General features: G+C 38.4%; 1 protein-coding gene across 3 annotated transcripts in view; it reads left to right on the forward strand.

Annotated features, from left to right (window-relative positions):
* Nucleotides 1–22725, forward strand: part of LOC6653161 (membralin) — a 128641-nt gene that overhangs the window by 81415 nt on the left and 24501 nt on the right. The window lies entirely within an intron of this gene.

Consider the following 22725-nt stretch of genomic DNA (forward strand, 5'->3'; position numbering starts at 1 on the left):
AGTCTCTTCCATTTCCCCTGGACACAGTATCTCACCTACTAACAGGATATCGGTTGTAGTTTTCGAACCGTCCGGGCAAACATCTGTTTCCAGGAATATTGCCAATAAAGTAGTTACAAGAGGAGATGTAAAGTGATCTAAAGATCTTTTCGGCCAAGTATGTCATAAAAATTTTTGGCCGGAACACCCTATTGTAAGAGTATACAATAGAAAAGAAGAATCGGCTTCCGATTAGCCTGTTACCTGGTACTCTGCAAATAACGTTCCTTCTGGCTCGTCGGCACTTGTTCGCGTGTCAAATAACGAATTTCGTCCCAAACTCTGGCCTATCAAAACATACGGGGACTAAAGTCTAAACTCCCTGGACTCTAATATACAGACATGATCGGACTATCCGTAATGGTGGTGATGTTTCGATCGCTGTTGATTCAGCGTACTCGTGAAATTGTCCACGAGTAATTGTAATTGGACCCTTACATATGATTCTTTATTACTGTTGCCCTTCTCGTCACATTGTTTCATAGATGGTCTGCTTGAGTTGTCCCTAACTCAAATAAATACTGTCCGGAATAGTCGTGACAGATCACTAGATCTCGTATTTGTGTTGGATTCTTCCAATTGCGATGTTTCCAGAACTAATCGCTTAAAAACTTATGTTAACTAATGATTGGTCATATCTGTATACTTGCACGGATATAGACTCTAAAAATAAAGCATGGGATTTTGCCCTTTATGTAGTTGCTTCAGCGATGTAAACTAAGGTTTTCTCGCGATCCTAAGTAATTTTATTACTTTGTCAATGTAAAACGTAATACATCAGTGCACACGTCTTACTTGTCTTTCGAAAACAATAAAGCTGTCACTGATCAGCAATTGCCGATATGTTTGATGATTTTCCAAAACAACTTATTCCTCTTCGATTTATCAAGCAAATCCTTCTTATCGTCTAACTGCATTTCAGACCCTGTGTTTGATTAAAGAACGGTTCTTAGTGTGTTCAGTTCCAGTTCAGTACCAGGCTGCGTATTAAGGTTTTGTGCGGAGGCCCAATGTAAGCCAATAATTAAGTTGTTTACACTGTCTGTCACATCTTCCGCCTTCCCGTCATATATTATTCCTCTTCATAAAAAGTCTGAAGCCTCCAATTATGGGGGTATTTCTAAATTGTCTGCCGTACCCAAAGCATTTGAAAAAATAATAACATCTCAATAGCAGCATTTTTGCAGCTCAATTATTTCGTCATCCCAACATGGGTTTAAAAACGTAAATCGACAACTATTAACCTATTAGAATTTACATCTCACTCGATCAAAGTATTCAAGACTGCCGTGCAAACTGACGTTAATTACACTGACTTCAGCAAGGCGTTTGACTCCGTTAATCATACTCTGCTTTTATATAAGTTGAACGCACTTGGCATCCCCAGCCTTTGCTTGATTGTATTCTTCAATATCTTTCTAAGCGTACATAAAAGGTCCTCTTTGAGTCTTCATTTTCTAAGACCATCCAAGTGACCTCTGGAGTACCTCAGGGTAGTCATTTGGGTCCAATGCAATTCACTCTTTATTATAAATGATATTCCATTGGTAGTGACATATTCTCGTGTGCTTCAACATGACTTCCTGCCTGCTTCAATCCGATCTTAATGATCTTTGAGTTGGTGTGAAACCAACTTATTAAACCTCAACGGCTTTAAATGTAAAATTATGTCTTTTTATAGATGCACTCCATACTTAGCAACTTATTATCCTAACGACACTGCCTTAGAGCGGTTAGATATTATCAATGACTTAGGTGTTTTAATGAACCATAAATTAACTTTAAACCCTCATATATCTGCTGCAGTTAGTAAAGCTATGAATGTTCTTTGGTTTGTGAAACGATGGTCAAAAGAGTTTGACGATCCGTACACAACCAAAACTCTGTATACTTCTTTAATCCGTCCTATCTTAGAGTACGGATCTTGCATATGGTCACCTTAATATAAGGCGCACCAAAGTAAAATTGAATCCGTTCAAAAGCAATTTCTGCTTTTTGCACTTCGCCGTCTAAATTGGGATCTCAATGTCAATTTGCCATCATACTCCAGTAGGCTTCTTTTAATCAATCTTCCTTCTTTAATTAATCGTAGAGTAATGCTTGGTGCTATCTTAATTCACAAACTTTTAATAGGTGAAATAGACTCTCCTGGGCTATTGAACCAGCTAAACCTATCTTTCTAGTAGACCTACTAGAAATTTTATTCCTCTATCCTTAAAACTCTGTACTTCTAGCTATACTTAGCATGAACCTATTCGACTCTCCTGGGCTATTGAACCAGCTAAACCTATCTGTACCCCGTAGACCTACTAGAAATTTTATTCCTCTATCCTTAAAACACTGTACTTCTAGCTATACTTAGCATGAACCTATTCGAGTCCTATGTTCTGACTACAATCTTCTGTATCCCGTAATCAGATCAGAAGCAGCCTCTCTTTCTCTTGTGAAAACCTCTATTTTACCACACTTAGCTCGTAATTAATTGTAGTTAATCATATTTGAATTGTTTGCCCGGTTTATTTGTAGTTATCCACGCGCTCGTGCCGTTCAATGTACGCCTGCGCCCCACGGTCGGTCGGGCGGGAGGTGGACAGCGCTTTGCTTGGGCTCGCGCGAAACAGGCTACATCCTGGATTCGTATGGGCCACTTGAACGTACTTCGCATTGTACGCGTCAACGTCCAGACAATATTGAAATAAATAGTAGGTAGCAATGATTAGCAGCAGAGCAATGACACAGTTGTAAACGCTATATATGTTTCAGATTTTAAAGTTCAGCTTGTAGCCGACTAAATGAATCTGTATCTTTATAAGTAAGACAAAGCTTGACATCGTCAGCATACATAAGCACACGCGAATGAACAATGACTGATGGAAGATCGTTAATGAATAATGTGAAAAGCAGAGGGCCAAGATGACTACCTTGAGGTACACCAGAAATCACAGGAATGAAATCGGAAAAAAAAGACTTAAAAAGTGCCTTCTGTTTTCTATTTGTTAAATATTCTCGAACCCAAGAAAAAAAAGGGGTGGAAACCCAATGTCGTTCAGCTTAGAAAGTAGTAGGGTTTGATTAACAGAATCAAAGCTTCAGCGAAGCCGTTAGTGTATAGGACATCAGTTTGTTTAGCATTTTTGAGATAATCAAAGAGATAAATTCTAAAAGGTTAGTGGCTGTAGATCTACGTTTCATAAACCCATGTTGAGATAGCGAAATTGTAGAGCTGCAAAAATTTTGCAAACTAGTTTAAGTTCGCTTAGAAGAGAAATTTCCTCAATCACTGAATTAAAACCAGAGGGCCGGCGCTAACTTCGACCGCGTCAAAATTTGTACACCCTTGCAACTTTTTTGGTAACTCTTTCCTTACATAGAGCCAATCAAAGTGGAAAAACGTTTTATCTAAAAAAGCTAAAGTTTGCGAAAGAACGGCCTACAATCTTAACATAACAAACAACGAAGATATTGATCAAACTCACTGTTTTCCACCGATCGCCATCGCAATCGCGTCAAAAGTAACGAAGATATTGATCAAAGTCACTGTTTTCCACCGATTGTTCCTATGAGATCTATATCATATAGTTACCCGATCTTTATCAAATTCGGCATAGTGATTAAAAGATATATTAAACTAACAAATGTGTAATTTGAAAGCACTCGCTTCAAAAATAACGCAGTTATTGACCAAAGTCAATGTTTTTGAAAGATCGTTTCTATGGGAGCTATATGATATAGTCACCCCATTTTAATCAAATTTGGCATAGTCGTTTATAGGTGTAATAAACGAACCAATTTTATGACACTAGCTCAAAGAATAACAAAGTTATTGAGAAAAGTCACTGTTCGTGACTTTGCCATTTGTATGGGAGCTATAAGATATAGTGATCCGATCCGGCTGAATCCGAGATATACAACCCCTGCAGTATGTACAAGCCTTTTCGCAAGGATATTTATTTTATTTATTTATTTATTTATTTATTTATTTACGTCAACTAACACAGGAGTCGACGAAAAAGCTTAAGCTAAAGACAGATAGTAATTAATTGAAAAAGATAGCTTAGCTATATACACAACTAAACATCCCCGACCCGGTGGAGGTGTTTTATTTGCATAAGGTGCCAGCTATGCCCCAAGTCACAGCCAATGTGGTCAGGGATGAGTTGCAGCTAATCCAAGTCCAGAATATTATCATTGGTTTCGCTGTAGATGATTAAAAAGTATAGCGCGAAGAGAAGTGACAGAAAGATGAGGAGAAATTAGGTGAAAAAGGTTGTTAAAAAATTGGCAAAGAACACGAAAAGGTGCGTGAAGAGAGTAGTTAGTCAGACATCTACTAAGGTGAACAGGAAAAAAGTTTCTGGTCCGACGACACAAAAATATAGCGTATCTAGTAAATTAGTAGAAATGACTTCGCCGTTGACTAGTTTATGGAGAAAGAGAATGCCAAAAACGAGCCTACGGTTGTAAAGTGAAGGAAGATTAATAAGAAGAAGTCTGTCAGAATAAGAAGGTAGGCGAAGACCCGGGTCCCAATTTAGACCGCGTAGCGCAAACTTAAGGAATTGCTTCTGTACCGATTCAATACTACGCTGGTGAACATCATATTGCGGGTTCCACACTGGCGAGCAATATTCTAGAGTAGGGCGAACTAACGAAGTGTATAAAACCTTTGTTACATAGGGATCATCAAATTCTTTGGAACGGAGACAAACGACTGGCATTAAGGTGTAATTTATTAACGTGGCACCAATCACCGAACGCATCGAGATCTGATTGCAAGTACTGTTGGAAAGAAGGATCATTATAGGAATAACAAATCTTGACGTCATCCGCAAACATGAGCACACGTGAATGAGCCAAGGCCAAAGGCAAATCATTTATAAACAGTGTAAATAACAGTGGGCCCAGATGACTGCCTTGGGGTACACCTGACGTAACTCGAACAGTTTTAGATATCGAGGAACGAAAAGACACCTTTTGGGTTCTGCCAATAAGATACGACTTTAACTAAGCCAATAGTTTCGGGGAAAAACTCACGATGTTAAGTTTCGCGAGAAGCATAGAATGATCAACCGTATCGAAAGCCTTACTAAAGTCAGTATAAATAACATCAGTTTGACACTTTTTACGGAAGCCATGGTGTATAAGGATAGTCAATACTAAAAGGTTGGTAAGCGACGACGACCTTTCATGAAGCCATGCTGACAAGGAGAAATAGTGGATCTGGATAGGTGTTGAAGGGAAGACTTAATAATTTTCTCAAACAGCTTTGGTATTGCCGAAAGTTTGGCAATGCCACGGTAGTTAGAAACATCCGATTTGCTACCCTTTTTAAAAAGCGGAATAATAAAAGACTCCTTCCAAATATCGGGAAAAGTACAAGTCTCACTCGATATAAAGAATAACCGAGATAAAGGCTTACACATTTTAAGGATGCAACTAGGTATATTATCAGGACCTGGAACGAAGGAAGACGTCATAGATAATACAGTCTTCAGTAATACTAGGAAAAAACATACAATTTAAATGTGGGATTGAAAAGGGATAGGGTGTGGGTTCCGAAACAGTAGTAGAATAAGTCGACTGAAAGAATTTATCAAACAGATCTGCAATATCTGAATCATTATTAGCAGTCTGGTCATTAAGTCTGAAGGTGGAGGGTAATACATTAGGGCGTCTTTTGGAATTAACAAAGTTATAAAATCTTTTGGGGTTCTTATAAAATTCAACCTTACAGCGAACGATATAATTATTGTAGCATTGAGTGTTTAAAAGACAAAATTGAGATTTGGCTATACAGTAATTTGCATAGTCAAGACGCGAACCAGTTTTTTTAAATCTTTTAAAATATCTCAATTTAATGTTACGGAGATTAGAGAGCCTACGTGTGAACCAGACTGGCGCGCTGGAGACGGTAGAGACATTCACATAAGGAACGCATTTATCAATTAGAGAATTAAGAGCAGAGTAGAAAAACATCACTGCACGATCTATATCGCAGCACTCAAATAGAAATGACCAATCAAAAGAGAAAATAAGGCTATTAAGAAGATTGAAATTTGTTTTACGAAAACATCTACGACGAGAATTGGCGATGTTATTAAATGAATTAGTAACGGAATTGTCAGAAATAGTAACTTCAATGGTAGGGTGATAAGGATGTTCAGGTTTCACTAGGGGCTGTGTTCGGGATACAGCACTAACAGTGGGATAAGAGACAAAAACAAGATCAAGGATTCTTTAAGAAGAAGTTAAGGAAAGAACTCAACTGATATAGCGGACATTCAAGTAGGCTATTAAGAAAAACATGTTAAGATGAAGGAATTAAGAAAGATAGATTATCATCAACAAGCCAAGAAATATTAGGCAAGTTGAAATCACCTAAAACTATGAGGGAATCACGATCTTTAAGACGATTAAAAATAGTTTGCAAAGCATCAGCATGTGCATATAGGTCGTTAGCACAGATTCGAGTTAACAGCAACGAGTACTCCACCGCCACGACGACCAACACGATCAAACCTATAAGAAATAAAGTTATTAGAAAGAATTTCATTATCCAAAACAGAGGAGTTAAGCCAAGTTTCAGAGAAAGCTAATATGTCAGCCGAAAAGGTTTGGCTATCACAGAACAGGTTCGAGAGCTTGGTAAGAAGTCCTCTTACATTTTGATAATGAATGCAAAGACTAGACGTTATTAGTTTTTTGAAGCAGAAGATAAATTAGGAAGGTGGACAGGCAACGGACGGGAGCGCTTATTGGGCGCAAACTCGTGTACAACTAGGCCCTCTGGCCAGAAATTAGTGTCAACCATAGCTGAGAAATACTCATTGGGTACTGTAATTTTAAAAGAGATTTCGCGAGGCCTAGAAAACCTTAACTTTTGAATTAAAACTTTAGCAGGGCATATATTACTAATGTAAGCTGCCACAGACGACTCAGAAGTATCAGGAGCAAGCGTAAGGGATAGAATGAGGTACACCAGGGCTTGTAATGGGTACTTCAATCTGAAAAGAAGAGCATAAAGAGGGACAAGAAGATGGTGTAGGCGAAAGTAAAATGGGAGACGATGTAATAGAGAGTGTTGGCGACTGCTTGCGAGGCAATTTAAGGGTACATTTCTTGGGCGACTTCTCAGAAGGTGGAACAAACTTGAATTGCGACAATAAAAGTACGCTAGAGTCACACTCGTTAGACAGCTGTTTGGCCAGTTTGTTTAAAGAAAGAAACTTTAAACGAAGATCCCTATACATACGGTTAAAATCAAGCTGCTTAAGCCAAGCTCAGGCTTAGACACAGACAAACCAGAAAATTTGTGTAGTTGCGGCCATTGAGGCCAGCACATTTTAAGTGAATAAGATTATCGCAAGGCCAACAAGATATTGCTCTATACTGATCATCAAAACGATCAGAATGCTTGCAAGTAGGTAGACCAAGCCATTATAAGGCCAAAAGAAACACAAGGCAAAAAAAAAAAAAAAAAAATTTATATATATAAGAATAAATAGAAAAATTTAAATACACAGCACAAAGATAATTATCGATAAGAAATTAATAATGATATAAAAAGAAGTTAATGATACAAGTTAATGTTTTGACCTGTCGTTTCTATAGGAGCTATATGATATAGTCACCCGATCTTAATTTAGCACAGTCATTAATTGCTACATATGTTAAACCGAGAAATTTGCCTATTATTATTTTTATTTGTGTTGTCTCAGCTTTAGACAGCTTTTACAACGAATTTGCACATTAGTTTTATATGTATTTTGTGTTTATAATATTTAATATAAATTATAAGCCAGAGGGCCGGGACTAACTTCGACCGCGTCAAAGTTTGTATACCCTTGCAACTTTTTTGGTAACTCTTTCCTTACCTATAGCCATCAAAGTGGAAAAAAGTTTTCAAAAGAATGGCCTACAATCTTAGCAGAGAAAATAAATAAGATATTGATCAAAGTCACTGTTTTCCACCGATCGTTCCTATGGGATCTATGTGATATAGTTACCCGATCTTTATCAAATTCGGCATAGTCATTCCCAGATATATTAAACTAACAAATGTGTAATTTGAAAGCAATCGCGTCAAAAGTAACGAAGTTATTGACAAAACTCACTGATTTCGAAAGATCGTTCCTATGGGAGCTATATGATATAGTCACCCGATCTTAAGCAAATTTGGCATAGTCGTTTATAGGTGTAATAAAGTTACCATTTTAACGACAATAGCTCCGAAAATAACGAAGTTATTGAGAAAAATCACTGTTCGTGACTTTGCCGTTTGTACGGGAGCTATATGATATAGTGAACAGACGGGCAGACGGACTGACGGACGGATGGACGGACGGACATGGCTATATGAGCTCGTCTCGTCATGCTGATCAAGAATATATATACTTAATATGGTCGGAAAATTAATATACCTGTTTTGCAAGGGTATAATCCTGGATGTTAACGAGCAATCGGTGTTGGTCGTCTGTACAAAGGATGCAGACGCTTTAGCCTACGCGTAGAGTTGTTGACGGCCAAATCGTTGGCTAAGGGTTTCGGATTCAGTCGTGTAGATATGTTTGAAGTGCTTCTGTGGCATCTTGTGGTTCCCCTTAAAAAGAGTATCTCGCATTCCCATCACCTCCAATTAAGGTTTCAGGTGATCTGTCATTAAGTATGTCCTTAAGATCCTGTTGGGAAACGTTTGTGTTTGGGGGAAGATAGATGAATTGAGCCCATGTTGGAGTTTACAGCAATGCTTGCGAGCTGCACTTCACGATAAGAAGATGGTGGCAAGGGTGTCTGTCGCATGTCTGATCTAACCAGAATAGAGCCGTCACAATGGTGATTAGCTCCCCCTCCGTGAGCTTTGTAATGATCGTAGCCAAATATTTTTAACCAAAAAAATATACATTTTTTGCAATTGCATCAAAAGAAATAAAATTGTTGTTAAAAGTCTAAAGCTATATGAGCTATATGATATAGTGATTCAATTCCGCTGAATCCGATAAATACAGCCCATGCAATATATACAAGCCTACATGCAAAATTTCAACTCTTTAGCATTTACGGTCTAGGAGGACATGGCTGTATGAACTGGACATGGCTATATGAACTCGTCTCGTCGTTCTGATGAAAAATGTATATAACGTGTACTGGTGGGAGATGCTTTCTAGGAAGCGACAATTGTTGTTAAAAATACTTATTGCAATAACCCACGTTTTTCGGGGATTAAAAATGATTTATATTTTATGCTCAGCGTTGGCTACTTGATATCGCGCATTTGTGTTAATCTTAAGTGTTTTCCATGGTGTGTGGATGCATGTTTTGTTTGGTTTTAAGCAATACTTGACATATGACTCTTTATGGCTTATTTTTGTTTCATGTTTTTGTTTCGTTTTGTATATTTCTTTGTTGCATCTCATTTGGTTAAGCCATTTCAGTTTAATCTTGAACGTTTTGCACGATTCATCTTTTTATGTATTTGCTCTCATTTTTACTTGAATTCATGAATCATAATCATATTGTCACTCATCGAAGTCGGTCGTGTTTTTTTTGCGCTCTCGCTTAATTTTTTGTCTTTCATTCTTTCGTGAAGCTAATTTATAATATTCAATTTAAATTCATTGCCTTACTAATTCTTACTAAATCGCTATACTGATCGCGAAGTTTGCGTTAAATTTACAAACATTTATATAAATTTATTATCAAAACTTTAACAAACGCAAATATAATTTTGTTGTTGCGCTGCTTAGTTTTTGCTTTCGTTTTATTTTTTGCTCCCACCCGCGCTCTCAATTTACAGTTCATAGTTTGTTTTTGTTTGTGTGGTGTTGGTGCTCTCTATTCTTTTGTTTTCTCTTTTGATCGCGCTCGCGGCCGTTAACTTCGCGCTGGTGACAAGTTTTTGTTGTTGTGTGTTTTATTACAGATAAGTACAAATATTCTCTTTTTGTTTTCTCTTTCTAATTTGCATATTGCAGTTAGCTTTCGCCTTGCTTTGTATACGTCTCTCTTAACATATATATACATTTTTCCCATTTTATTTACATATTGATTTATAATTTGTTTTTGTATAAATCAATTATTTAATAATGTCTGTCTGTTGCAAATATAATTGCTATAATCCCAGCAAGATCAGTGAAGACTTTCTTTACTGTTGGCTGTGTGACAATGTAATGCACTTTAAATGTGCTGGTTACACAGTCAAGGTGCGGGATAGTATTGCACAGGGTGGCGTCCTTAAATGGGGCTGTGATTCGTGCCGTGGCTTGGAGATGCTCGAGATGCGAAGTTTTATGAAACGGACTGGGGATGCATTTAAAACCCTGTCAGCTGGCGTTCATAAGATCCAAGAGGAGCTTTTGGCGATGGAGGTTCAATTCAGAAGTTCTAAACTTTTGATTGAATCTCCGACGCGAAAGAGGGCCAGGTTTCAGACATTGACCCTATGTCACCAAATGCACAGCATCTGATATCGTTTTTAGGAGTCCGGCTTTGGCAGGTGTGGAGTCTCTTCCCATTTCCCCTGGAGACAGTATCCCACCTACTAACACGATATCGGTTGTAGTTTCCGAACCGTCCGGGCAAACATCCGTTTCCAGGAATATTGCCAATAAAGTAGGTACAAGAGGAGCTAGTAAAGTGCTGGCTGCTTCAGCTGCTGCTGCGTCTGTAGCCGCTACTGCTGTACCTAGTATTCCTACATCCCTTGTTGTAGTTCCACCCAAAAAGCAAACTTTTATTTCGAGGCTTGATCCCAATACTACTTCTGAAGAAGTCATAGCTTACATCCAGGGCAAAGTTCAAGCGCCAAACATTGCTGTGGAAAAGTTCCGTTTTTCATATACTCGGGACATTTCGTCCTTTAAAATAGGTGTCTCCCCAGATCTTTTTGGCCAAATATGTCATAAAGATTTTTGGCCGGAACACCTTGTTGTAAAAGAGTATACAATAAAAAAGAAGAATCGGCCTCCGATTAGCTTGCTACCTGCCTCTGTGAATAACGTTCCTTCCGGCTCGTCTGCACCTGTTGGCGAGTCAAAAAACTAATTTCGTCCCTAACTCTGGCCTATCAGAACGTACGGGGACTAAAGACTAAACTGTCTAAACTCTATGTAGATAGTCTAGCTTTTGACTTTCGTATTCTTGCCTTTACTGAGACATGACTGAAGCCTGATATTGCCGATGCTTCAATTTTCCACTCAAAATATTTAATTTATAGACATGATCGGACTATCCGTAATGGTGATGGCGTTTTGATCGCTGTTGACTCGGCGTTCTCTTCTGAAATTGTCCAGTCCTCCAATCAGGAGATTGAATTTGTTTGTGTTAAAATTTCGTTTAATTCTTTTTCTGCCTATATCACTTGTTCGTATATTCCACCACAGTCTGACTTGGCAGTATACACTCACCATTTCGAAGCTATTCAACTTATTTCCTCATATCTCTCTGACAAAGACTTGCTCGTTGTTCTGGGAGATTTTAATTTACCTGAGATTGCCTGGACCCTTTCATTTGACTTGTTTCATAGATGGTCTGCTTGAGTTGTCCCTAACTCAAATAAATCCTGTCCGGAATAGCCGTAACAGATCACTAGATCTGGTATTTGTGTTGGATTCTTCCAACTGCGATGTTTCCAGGACTGATCCCTTAGTTATCCCCGAAGACAACTTTCATCCAACTCTGAATGTCACCATTGACCTTTCTTTTGGTGTTATGTCTCGACATAATAACTCGATGCCTCCAACCCGATGTTTTCGCAAGACAAACTTTACTAAACTTAAAAAACTCTTGATAACTAATGATTGGACATATCTGTATACTTGCACGGATATGGACTCTGCAATTTCTGTCTTCTATAAAACTCTTGAGTCGTTCTTTGATGTTTGTGTCCCGCGTGTGACTCTAGGATGGTCTGATAGACCTCCTTGGTTCTCACGTGAGTTATGTAACTTGAAGAACGTAAAATCGAGATGTTATAAAAGATTTAAAAAATCCGGTAAAGCATCGGATTTTTCCCTATGTGTAGTTGCTCGATCAAATTTTATGGTGCTGAATTCACATTGCTATAAGGATTATCTTCAGCGATGTAAACTCAGGTTTTCTCGCGATCCTAAGCAATTTTATAAATTTGTAAATGTTAAACGTAAGACATCAGTGCACCCGTCTTACTTGTCTTTCGAAAACAATAAAGCTGACATTGATCAGGCAATTGCCGACATGTTTGCTGATTTTTTCAAAACAACTTATTCCTCTTCGATTTATCAAGCAAATCCTCCTTATCCTCATCACTTGCAATCGTATAATTGCATTTTAGACCCTGTGTTTGATGAAAGTTCGGTTCTTAGCGTGCTCAGTTCCGTCAAACCAATATATGCACCTGGCCCTGATGGAATACCAGGCTGCGTATTAAAGTTTTGCGCGGAGGCCCTATGTAAGCCAATACTTAAGTTGTTTACACTGTCCGTCACATCTTCCGCCTTCCCGCCTATCTGGAAGGAATCATATATTATTCCTCTTCATAAAAAGGGGAAGAAGTCCGAAGCCTCCAATTATAGGGGTATTTCTAAATTGTCTGCCATACCCAAAGCATTTGAGAAAATAATAACATCTCAATTGCAGTATTTTTGTAGCTCAATCATTTCGTCATCCCAACATGAGTTTAAAAAACGTAGATCGACAACTACTAACCTATTAGAATTTACATCTCACTCAATCAAAGGGTTCAAGACTACCGTGTAAACTGACGTCATTTATACTGACTTCAGCAAGGCCTTTGACTCTGTTAATCATACTCTGCTTTTATATAAATTAAACGCACTTGGCATCCCCAGCCTTTTGCTAGATTGGATTCTTCAATATCTTTCTAAGCGTACACAAAAGGTCCTCTATAAGTCTTCATTTTCTAAGACCATCCAAGTGACCTCTGGAGTACCTCAGGGTAGTCATTTGGGTCCATTGCTATTCACTCTTTTTATAAATGATCTTCCATTGTTAGTGTCACATTCTCGGGTGCTTATGTACGCGGATGATGTCAAGCTTTACCTCAGTTTTAAAGACATATCGTCTTCTTGCCTACTTCAATCGGATCTTAATGATCTTCAGAGTTGGTGTGAAACAAACCTATTAAACCTTAACGGCTCTAAATGTAAAGTTATGTCTTTTTATAGATGCACTCCATACTTAGCAACTTATTATCTTAACGACACTGCCTTAGAGCGGTTAGATATTATTAAGGGGTTACGCCACCCCTGAGGTCCAAAAAACAGGTGAAAAAATGAATTTTTGCTGTGCGTCCAGTATACAATTTAGGAAAAAACTTTTTTTATACACAGATTGAGGGTACTTTAAAGAATATTTTTTGAAAAAAAAAAATTTTTTTAAAACAAAATGGCGGAGATATGGGCCGGCAAGTGCCACCATGATTTCTAAATCCTTGCAGGTGGGGTGTCAAATTTCTCGGCTAAACATCACCCGAAAAATCCAAAAAAAAAATCTTGTTATTCAGGAAGGCTATGGCTATCCGCCCACGTAGGATTTTTTTTTCAAATTTTTTTTGGCAAAATGGCGGCTGTTTGAAAAAAAACGCTCTTTTTCGGAGAACATTTTTGGCTAAAAAAATTCATAACTTTCAAACAGGACCTTAAATCAAAAAAAAACTTCGTGGGCGTTCTTTACCCAACACTGTTAAGAATATGTGGTAAAAATTTAAGCCAAATCGGTCTAGTAGATTCGGAGATATTTGACACCCCGGTTCAAAAAAAGTAGTTTCGAGAAAAACGCAAAAGAAAAAAATGTACCGCGTCGGGGCCGACTCGGCCGCGCTCACTTCTAAACGCTGTAACTTCGGAACTAATTCGAATACCGATATGATGTAAAGTGTAAAAGATTCTTAAAACTATAGAGGATTTTTAGAGCAAAAAAAAAATGTTTTTTTTTTTCAGGGGTGGCGTAACCCCTTAATGATTTAGGTGTTCTTATGGACCATAAATTAACTTTTAATCCTCATATTTCTGCTACATTAAGTAAAGCTATGAATGTTCTTGGGTTTGTGAAACGATGGTCAAAAGAGTTTGACGATCCGTACACAACCAAAATTCTGTATACTTCTTTAATCCGTCCTATCTTAGAGTACGGATCTTGCATATGGTCACCTCAATATGAGACGCACCAAAGTAAAATTGAATCTGTTCAAAAGTAATTTCTGCTTTTTAAATTGGGATCGCAATGTCAATTTGCCATCATACTCCAGTAGGCTTCTTTTAATCAATCTTCCTTCTTTACTTAATCGTAGAGTAATGCTTGGTGCTATCTTTGTTCATAAACTTTTAATAGGTGAAATAGACTCTCCTGAGCTATTGAACTAGTTAAACCTATTTGTACCCCGTAGACCTACTAGAAATTTTATTCCTCTATCCTTAAAACACTGTAGTTCTAACTATTCTTTGCATGAACCTTTTCGAGTCCTATGTTCTGATTACAATCTTCTGTATCCCGTAATCAGATCAGAAGCCTCTCTTTCCCTTGTGAAAACTTCTATTTTAGCACATTTAGCTCGTAATTAACTGTAGTTAATCATATTTTTAATTGTTTGTCCGTTTTATTTGTATTTGTCCACGCGATCGTGCCGTCCGATATGCGGCTGCGCCCCACGGTCGGTCGGGCGGGAGGTGGACAGCGCTCTGCTTGGGCTCGCGCAAAACAGGCTATGTCCTGGTGTCGTATGGGCCACTTGAACGTACTTCGCATTGTACGCGTCAACGTCCAGACAATAATTGTCACACCGATCATAGATCCAGAATGAGGTGGACACTGAATACGAATGTGTTTTCCATCAATAACCCCAACACAATTTGGAAAGTTCCCCAATTTCCAAAGCTTGTCAGCTATCTAAATAATCGTTTCTTTTGAAGGATTTGGCTGGAACTCCTTCCAAAGTGCTTTTACCGTTTCCTTTAAAATAACGAAGACTGTAGTCTTTCCAATTCTAAATGCATATGAGAAAGATGTAAAGGAAGCATCCGTTGCTAAATATTGAGTGCTTTGACCGTTTCCTTTACAATAACGAAGACTGTAGTCTTTCCAATTCTAAATGCATATGACAAAAATGTAAAGAAAGCATCTGTTGCTAAATATCGGCAATTGGTTAATTTGTATTTCAGTATTTAAATTTTTTTTTTTTACCTTTAGGAGACTTTAAAAAAAAAAAATGGAAAAATCTTCAGGACCAGTTCCGCAACGAATTAAAGAGGCCGACAGAAAAGTCGAGAGATTGTACACTTGATGCCGATTTAATTACCTTTTGGCTTTATTTTGACTCACTTTTGTTTTTAAAACACCAAATTAAGCCCATGCAACCGTTTGGTAATTTGGAGGCCAGCTGCTCCAATAAAAGTTTGTGTATCCCGGAGTTTGAAGATTGGCTAGACACAGTATTGTCTGACAACTTGGCTGACTTGCTTAACTCCTATGAGGAAAAAGCTTTTAGTAAAAGAAAAAAATTTAATTGAGTATGCCTTGTCAACTGCTGTCCATTGAAAAGGAAAAATTAAAATTATTAGAAAAAAGTCAATGCACCAAATGCAGACGATAACATAAAATTTGTTGAGAGCCTTCTGGAATATAAGAAAATAATGCGTATTGATGATGATGTTAATGTATTGACGGTCATTCGAGTATAATTTAAAAATTTGTCTGGATACAGTCTTAAATTTGAATATAAGCTGTAAAATTCTCCATTCCCATGACTTAAAGGATGGGTCCAGTTGGTTTTTTTTCGTGCAGACGCAAAAAATTCTTGATCTGAATCCATGGCGACTATGATTGCGACTGAGACTAAAATTGGAAAACTCACGTTTTTTAAGGAAGCCGCCATTTTGAATCTTCTACCCGCTATTTTAAGTCTTTTAGCCGCCATCTTTAATAAAGAAGCCATAAGAGATGCTAGAGATGCTACAGCCGCCATTTTGAGTCTTCTACCCGCTATTTTGAGTCTTGAAGCCGCCATCTTTTATATAGAAGCCACACGAGCTGCTAGAAACATTCTACAGCCGCCATTTTGGTCTTCCACACGCCATTTTGGTTCTTTTAGCCGCCATCTTTAATATAGAAGGCATACAAGCTGCTAGAAACATTCTACAGCCGCCATTTTGAGTCTTCTACCCGCTATTTTGAGTCTTTTATCCGCCATCTTTCATAAAGAAGCCATAAGAGATGCTAGAAACATTCTACAGCCGCTATTTTGAGTCTTCTACCCGCTATTTTGAGTTCTGAAGCGGCCATCTTTAATATAGAAGCCATACAAGCTGCTAGAAACATTCTACAGCCGCCATTTTGAGTCTTCTACCCGCTGTTTCGAGTCTTTTAGCCGCCATCTTTCATAAAGAAGCCATAAGAGATGCTAGATGCTTCCCGCCATTTTGAGTCCTTTATCCGCCATCTTTAATATAGAAGCCATTTGAGCTGCTGAAACCATTCTAAAGCCGCCATTTTGGGTCTTCCACACGCCATTTTGGTTCTTTTAGCCGCCATCTTTAATATAGAAGCCATACGAGCTGCTGGAAATATTCTACAGCCGCCATTTTGAGTCTTCTACCCGCTATTTTGAGTCTTGAAGCCGCCATCTTTTATATAGAAGCCATACGAGCTGCTAGAAACATTCTACAGCCGCCATTTTGGGTCTTCCACACGCCATTTTGGTTCTTTTAGCCGCCATCTTTAATATAGAAGCCATACGAGCTGCTGGAAACATTCTACAGCCGCCATTTGAGTCTTCTACCCGCTATTTTGAGTCTTGAAGCCGCCATCTTTTATATAGAAGCCATACGAGCTGCTAGAAACATTCTACAGCCGCCATTTTGGGTCTTCCACACGCCATTTTGGTTCTTTTAGCCGCCATCTTTAATATAAAAGCCATACAAGCTGCTAGAAACATTCTACAGCCGCCATTTTGAGGCTTCTACCCGCTATTTTGAGTCTTGAAGCCGCCATCCTTAATATAGAAGCCATACGAGCTGCTAGAAACATTCTACAGCTGCCATTTTGAGTCTTCTACCCGCTATTTTGAGTCTTGAAGCCGCCATCTTTTATATAGAAGCCATACGAGCTGCTAGAAACATTCTACAGCCGCCATTTTGAGACTTATACCCGCTATTCTGAGTCTTTTAGCCGCCATCTTTAATATAAAAGCCATTCGAGCTGTTGGAACCATTCTACAGCCGCCAATTTGAGTCTTATACCCGCTATTCTGAGTCTTTTAGCCGCCATCTTTAATGTAGCAGCTATAACAGTTCTACAGCCGCCATTTTGAGGCTTCTACCCGCTATTTTGAGCCTTGAAGCCGCCATCTTTAATATAGAAGCCATACAAGGTGCTAGAAACATTCTACTGCCGCCATTTTGAGTCTTCTACCCGCTATTTTGAGTCTTGAAGCCGCCATCTTTAATATAGATGCCATACGAGCTGCTAGAAACATTCTACAGCCGCCATTTTGGGTCTTTCACGCGCCGTTTTGGTTCTTTTAGCCGCCATCTTTAATATAGAAGCCATACGAGCTGCTAGAAACATTCTACAGCCTCCATTTTGAGGCTTCTACCCGCTATTTTGAGTATTGAAGCCGCCATCCTTAATATACAAGCCAAACGAGCTGCTAGAAACATTCTACAGCCGCCAATTTGAGTATTATACTCGCTATTCTGAGTCTTTTAGCCGCCATCTTTAATGTAGCAGCTATAACAGTTTAACAGCCGCCAAAAAACGTTCACTCGTTTCAGAGGATGGGCGTGTTTTTTTTTATCTTCAAAATTTTTTTTTTTGCGACTAAAAACATTTTTATAATTTATAAACTCACTATCGGTATAATTAAAAGTTTGTCATCCGAATTTTAATTTCATTTTGCGATTGCCTTAACTCGTTTTTGTTCATATGCAAAATAAAATTATTAACAATTTCAACATAAACAACCAAATTTGCATTATAGGTGTTGTTGTTTTGCTTATACCGACAATTCTGAAGACACCTTTAGCAATAGATCCTAGGGAAGAACAGGAATAAGTAGATAAGCCAGACTTAGACTTAGCGGAAGAAAATTCTGAATCTAGAACACATAAAAAAAGGTCTAAACGATCTGTCAATTCCTGTGCTAATAACATTATCGGAACAAGATAAAGAAACAGAACGGGAAGAAGAATTATACTCAAACACAAGTATAATTGACATAAAAGAAAACATAATGACAGACACATATGCCCAAATGGCATACATAAAAGACATTCCAAATGCCATTCCAGAATTTAATGGACATCGACTTAGGTATATACCATACACCAGTAAAACAAATATTTCAAATTTATTATAACAAATGAATTTTAAAAAATTCTGCTTAGATGCTTGTTACAGGCATATCTTAGTATCTCCAGCCAACGGCCAACTCCGGATGCCGGATATTAGCATAAAATTTAAGTGTGCCAAATTTTCTTGCAAAAGAAAAAAAAATTACTGGAGATAATCGAGTTTTTTCAAATTACAGGGGCGTGGCAAAAATTTAAAACAAAGTCGATAACTGTACATACTACACGAGACTACATACCAAACTTGGTGGCTTTAGCTCTAAGATCTAGGGATCTAGGTGTTCAAACGGACAGACGGACATGGCTCGATCGTCTCGGCTATTGATGCTAATCAAGAATATATATACTATATACTTTACTCGGAAAAGCTTCCTTCTACATGTTACATATATTTTGGCGGCCTAAATACACCATTTCACTCTATAGGTGTATGGTATAAAAATTACATTTTCGAACACTTAAAAGAGTCTTAACTTAAAGTCAGTAAATTTAACAAAAGTCGCATTCGAAGAGATAGCTGTTGAGGTCATAAAATCAAAAATGATTGGCTCAACACAATACAAAGTCCAAGATGGGATGACAATCGAGAACAAAAAATTGCAGGATACTATAGTTGGTGAAACATCCGATGTAGTAACAAATTGTCAAAAATTATACAGAGAGGAAAAACGGTCAAAAAGTTCACTACAGAATTCGACAATTTACGAAAACTTTTATAGGCATCGTATATTAACTTGGACCTATCGGCAGAAGATGCTGATATATTCACTACTAAAAGAGACATCAACACAATGGTTAAAAATTGTAAGCAAGGTAAACTCAAAACAACCCTTGAGGCTGGAACTTTCAAAACTATGAATGAAACCATTACAAAGTACTATCAATGTAGTACTGAAATGACTGGAAATCCAAACTCAGTGTCGTTTGCCCAAAGGGGCCCTTGTAATTAAAGAAATAATTATCGAGGGTAGAGGAAATAGCAGCGGTAATTATAAAAACTATAACAAAAATCGCAGAAACGGCCAGAACTACAACTATAACTACAATAACAGTTATAGACAAAAAAACATTAGAGGAAATAATCAACAAAATGGAAGATAAAACTCTCATAAAATACTTCGGGAAACTTCCAGCAGCCTTTAGAACTCGCCAACAAGAAGGTAAGAAGTTTTGGAAAAATTCAAATTCAGATTAAAAACGTAATTTGTTGCCCTTACCCACTTTTTAACGGCATTCCCCAAGGATCATTAACTTCGGTCATTCTTTTCCTTATTGCTTACAATAAACTATCGTGGATTGACACTAAAGCAGTTCAGGGCACGAGAAAACCGTAGGCTGGCGTGCACTTATTATCCGGCTCCTTGGATGATAGTTCGACGGATGGGGTTTGATTCTTGTCTAGTCATATCGTACTTGACAATTAAAGAAAAATAAAGTGCACTATCGAACATGCTAAAGAAAATTGACCAAAATAAGTATGAGTAACACCTAAATGTGTGGACCTGTCAAAAAAATGTGGGGATGCTATGCTGGTGAGCGCATCTCTCTTCTCTACCCTCCCTACCCTCTCTACTTTGGCAGTTGGCATACACATTTCAGAACAGTCCCTAATAAAAGGCCAAGAGAAATTATATTAGCGATACATTCGGTATGGATTTCACGTAGGTGACAAAATTTTAATGTTTATTCATAATTCATGGAGATTTTAAAATTAATAAATGCGACCAATATCATTTCAATTCGTTCGACATTATAATTTACAAATCAGGGCCCAGGGGTAACAATGTTCAGGCCCCCTACTTCCCTTCAAATATATCAGCTATTTTCGACTGTGATGTATCGCGGGCCCTTCTGAAAACTGTGGGCCCGGGCGAAACCCGTCATACATATAAGTTAACAAACAATCTAGCGAACTGCCCCTGCACTAAGTCTTAGAAGAATCTGTGCAGCTGCAACGTCGATGTGACGAATTCCACATAAGCATAAATACGCTGACACAGCGTCTGGCCAAGAGCTCATAGCATGACCATACGCCTTACATATTTACTTCTTATGTATTTAGCTTTAGATTCATATTCCCACTTATGTATTTAGCTTTAGATTCATATTCCAATTTATGTACTTAGGTTTAGTTCTCTTTTATTTCCTTCAATATATTCAGTTTTTGTATAGCCCTTTAACAATAAAGAAGCATAACTCCGGCACTTAGCCGAAACATAATTTATCATATCTAATATATTGCTGATCCACAAGGACGGTGATTCAGATACCTAATCGTATCTCATCCTAATCAGCATAAATCAATCCATAAGCTGGATCCCACCAACGGCAACCCCTAACAGGAACCAGTGGACATATTCAACATTATAACTGGCGCCCAACCGGAATTGGATTACCATCTAAGAATCCACACCCTACCAACATGTAAGTGACTGTTCGGAAAAAATAAAAACAAATTATTATATATAAATTTGAAACCAAACAAATATAAAAACAATAATAAAAGAAATAATAATAAAAGTGGCAGCATAAAGTGATCTTGTGAATAATTTGCATTAGATTTGTAACTAATTTGCTTTGAATTTATTTGCATTGAATTTAATTGTGAGTTTGAATGTGTGCGGTCATATTGTTAGATTGAATTCGCTAAGACACTGTGTTAAACAACTGCCAATGAGTTGGTCCTATAGGGACATCAAAAAAGAATCTGATAGCGACGAAGATATTATATTACAATCTAGGCCTCAGGCACTCGATCAAACAGAAATGGATCCACAAACGTTAAAAGTTATAATAGAGAGCGCAGTCAGCACCGCGCTTAACGCACAAGAACAACGCATAAGAGGCGAGATACACGCCGAACTGGAACATCTGAGAAACCAAGTGAACTCATTTAGAATTGAAGCGCCCCAAGTACAGGTGTATGAAAGCGTAACAATTGACCCCAGCATTAGATGTGAGGTTAGACTCGACGCTGCGAAATCAGTGCCGAATTTTAATGGTGACCATGAAGAATATGTGTCTTGGAGACAATCAGCCATAGAGGCATATCAAGCCTACAAGGGATACTATGGGAGTGAAACACATTACCAGGCAGTGATCATTTTAAAAAAAAAAGTTTGTGGTGCCGCACGCGCAGTTCTTACCTCCCATAACACTGTGCTAAATTTCGATGCAATCATTGCTAGACTTGATTGCACATACGCCGATAAAACGTCTCTGCGCGTTCTCAGACATGAATTAGAAATGGTCAGACAAGGAGACCTAGAATTAATGCAGTACTATGATGAGGTTGAGAAAAAACTCACTCTTATTACAAATAAAATTGCCATGACGCATGAGGAGCAAGCAGCCGTCATTCTTTATACCGAAATTACGAGCGATGCTCTGCACGCCTTCATGGCAGGCGGAGGAGGCCTATTAAGGCACTAGTTATACCAGCACAGCCCAAAGATTTGCCTTCGGCTTTAGCACTAGCTCGCGAGGCTGAGAATAACATAGAAAGGAGCATGTTTGCTGCTACGTACGCTAAAGCAATGCAAGATAGGAGCCACCCAGGGGAAAATAACAAGCAAGGGAATCGCTCAATGCCCAGACAGGGAAAACATTTTGAGAAAAACTCCCATTTTACAGGAAAACAAGTCCAAAACAGACCCCAACAGGGTGAGTTGGGACCAACATCGAACAGTAAACCACTTCGAGCCCAAGGCCAAGCACAGCCGATGGATGTTGATCCATCAGTTTCCAAACTGAGACAGCAGACTGCTTGGGGTAAAACCCGCGGTAGCGCCACTTACGGCGAATCTCAAAAGAGACAGAACGCATCAGAGCATATGACTGGACAGAGTCGCCAGAATGTTAACATCATTTCTCAAAAAGACCCGGCCCAAGACCAACAATACGCGCCTATAGCAGAGGCCGTCGTTGCAGAGGCTAGCGATGAGAACGACTCCATACTGGACAATGATTTGGTAAATTTTTTAGAGAACGATCCCAACTGCCGTTCGTCGAGCGACAGTTGGCTGGTAGAACACTAAAAATTCTAATCGACACTGGGGCGGCAAAGAATTATGTGAAACCCGTAAAGGAGTTAAGAAACATAACACTTGTCGACACCCCATTTACTGTGAACTCCATACATGGGTCCACTAAAATTAAAGAAAAATGCTTCATGAGAATTTTCGGAAAGAATGCCCCGTTTTTCATTTTAGATACCCTTGATACTTTTGATGCCATAATAGGCTTCGATTTGCTAACGCAAGCAGGGGTAACCCTAAACTTACACAGCGGTAGTATTACATATGGCAGTACGGAAGCACTGCAACACCATGCTTGCGATAGCGTTAAT

Source organism: Drosophila willistoni (assembly GCF_018902025.1).
Source record: "Drosophila willistoni isolate 14030-0811.24 chromosome 2L unlocalized genomic scaffold, UCI_dwil_1.1 Seg168, whole genome shotgun sequence".
Taxonomy (NCBI): Eukaryota; Metazoa; Arthropoda; class Insecta; order Diptera; family Drosophilidae; genus Drosophila; species Drosophila willistoni.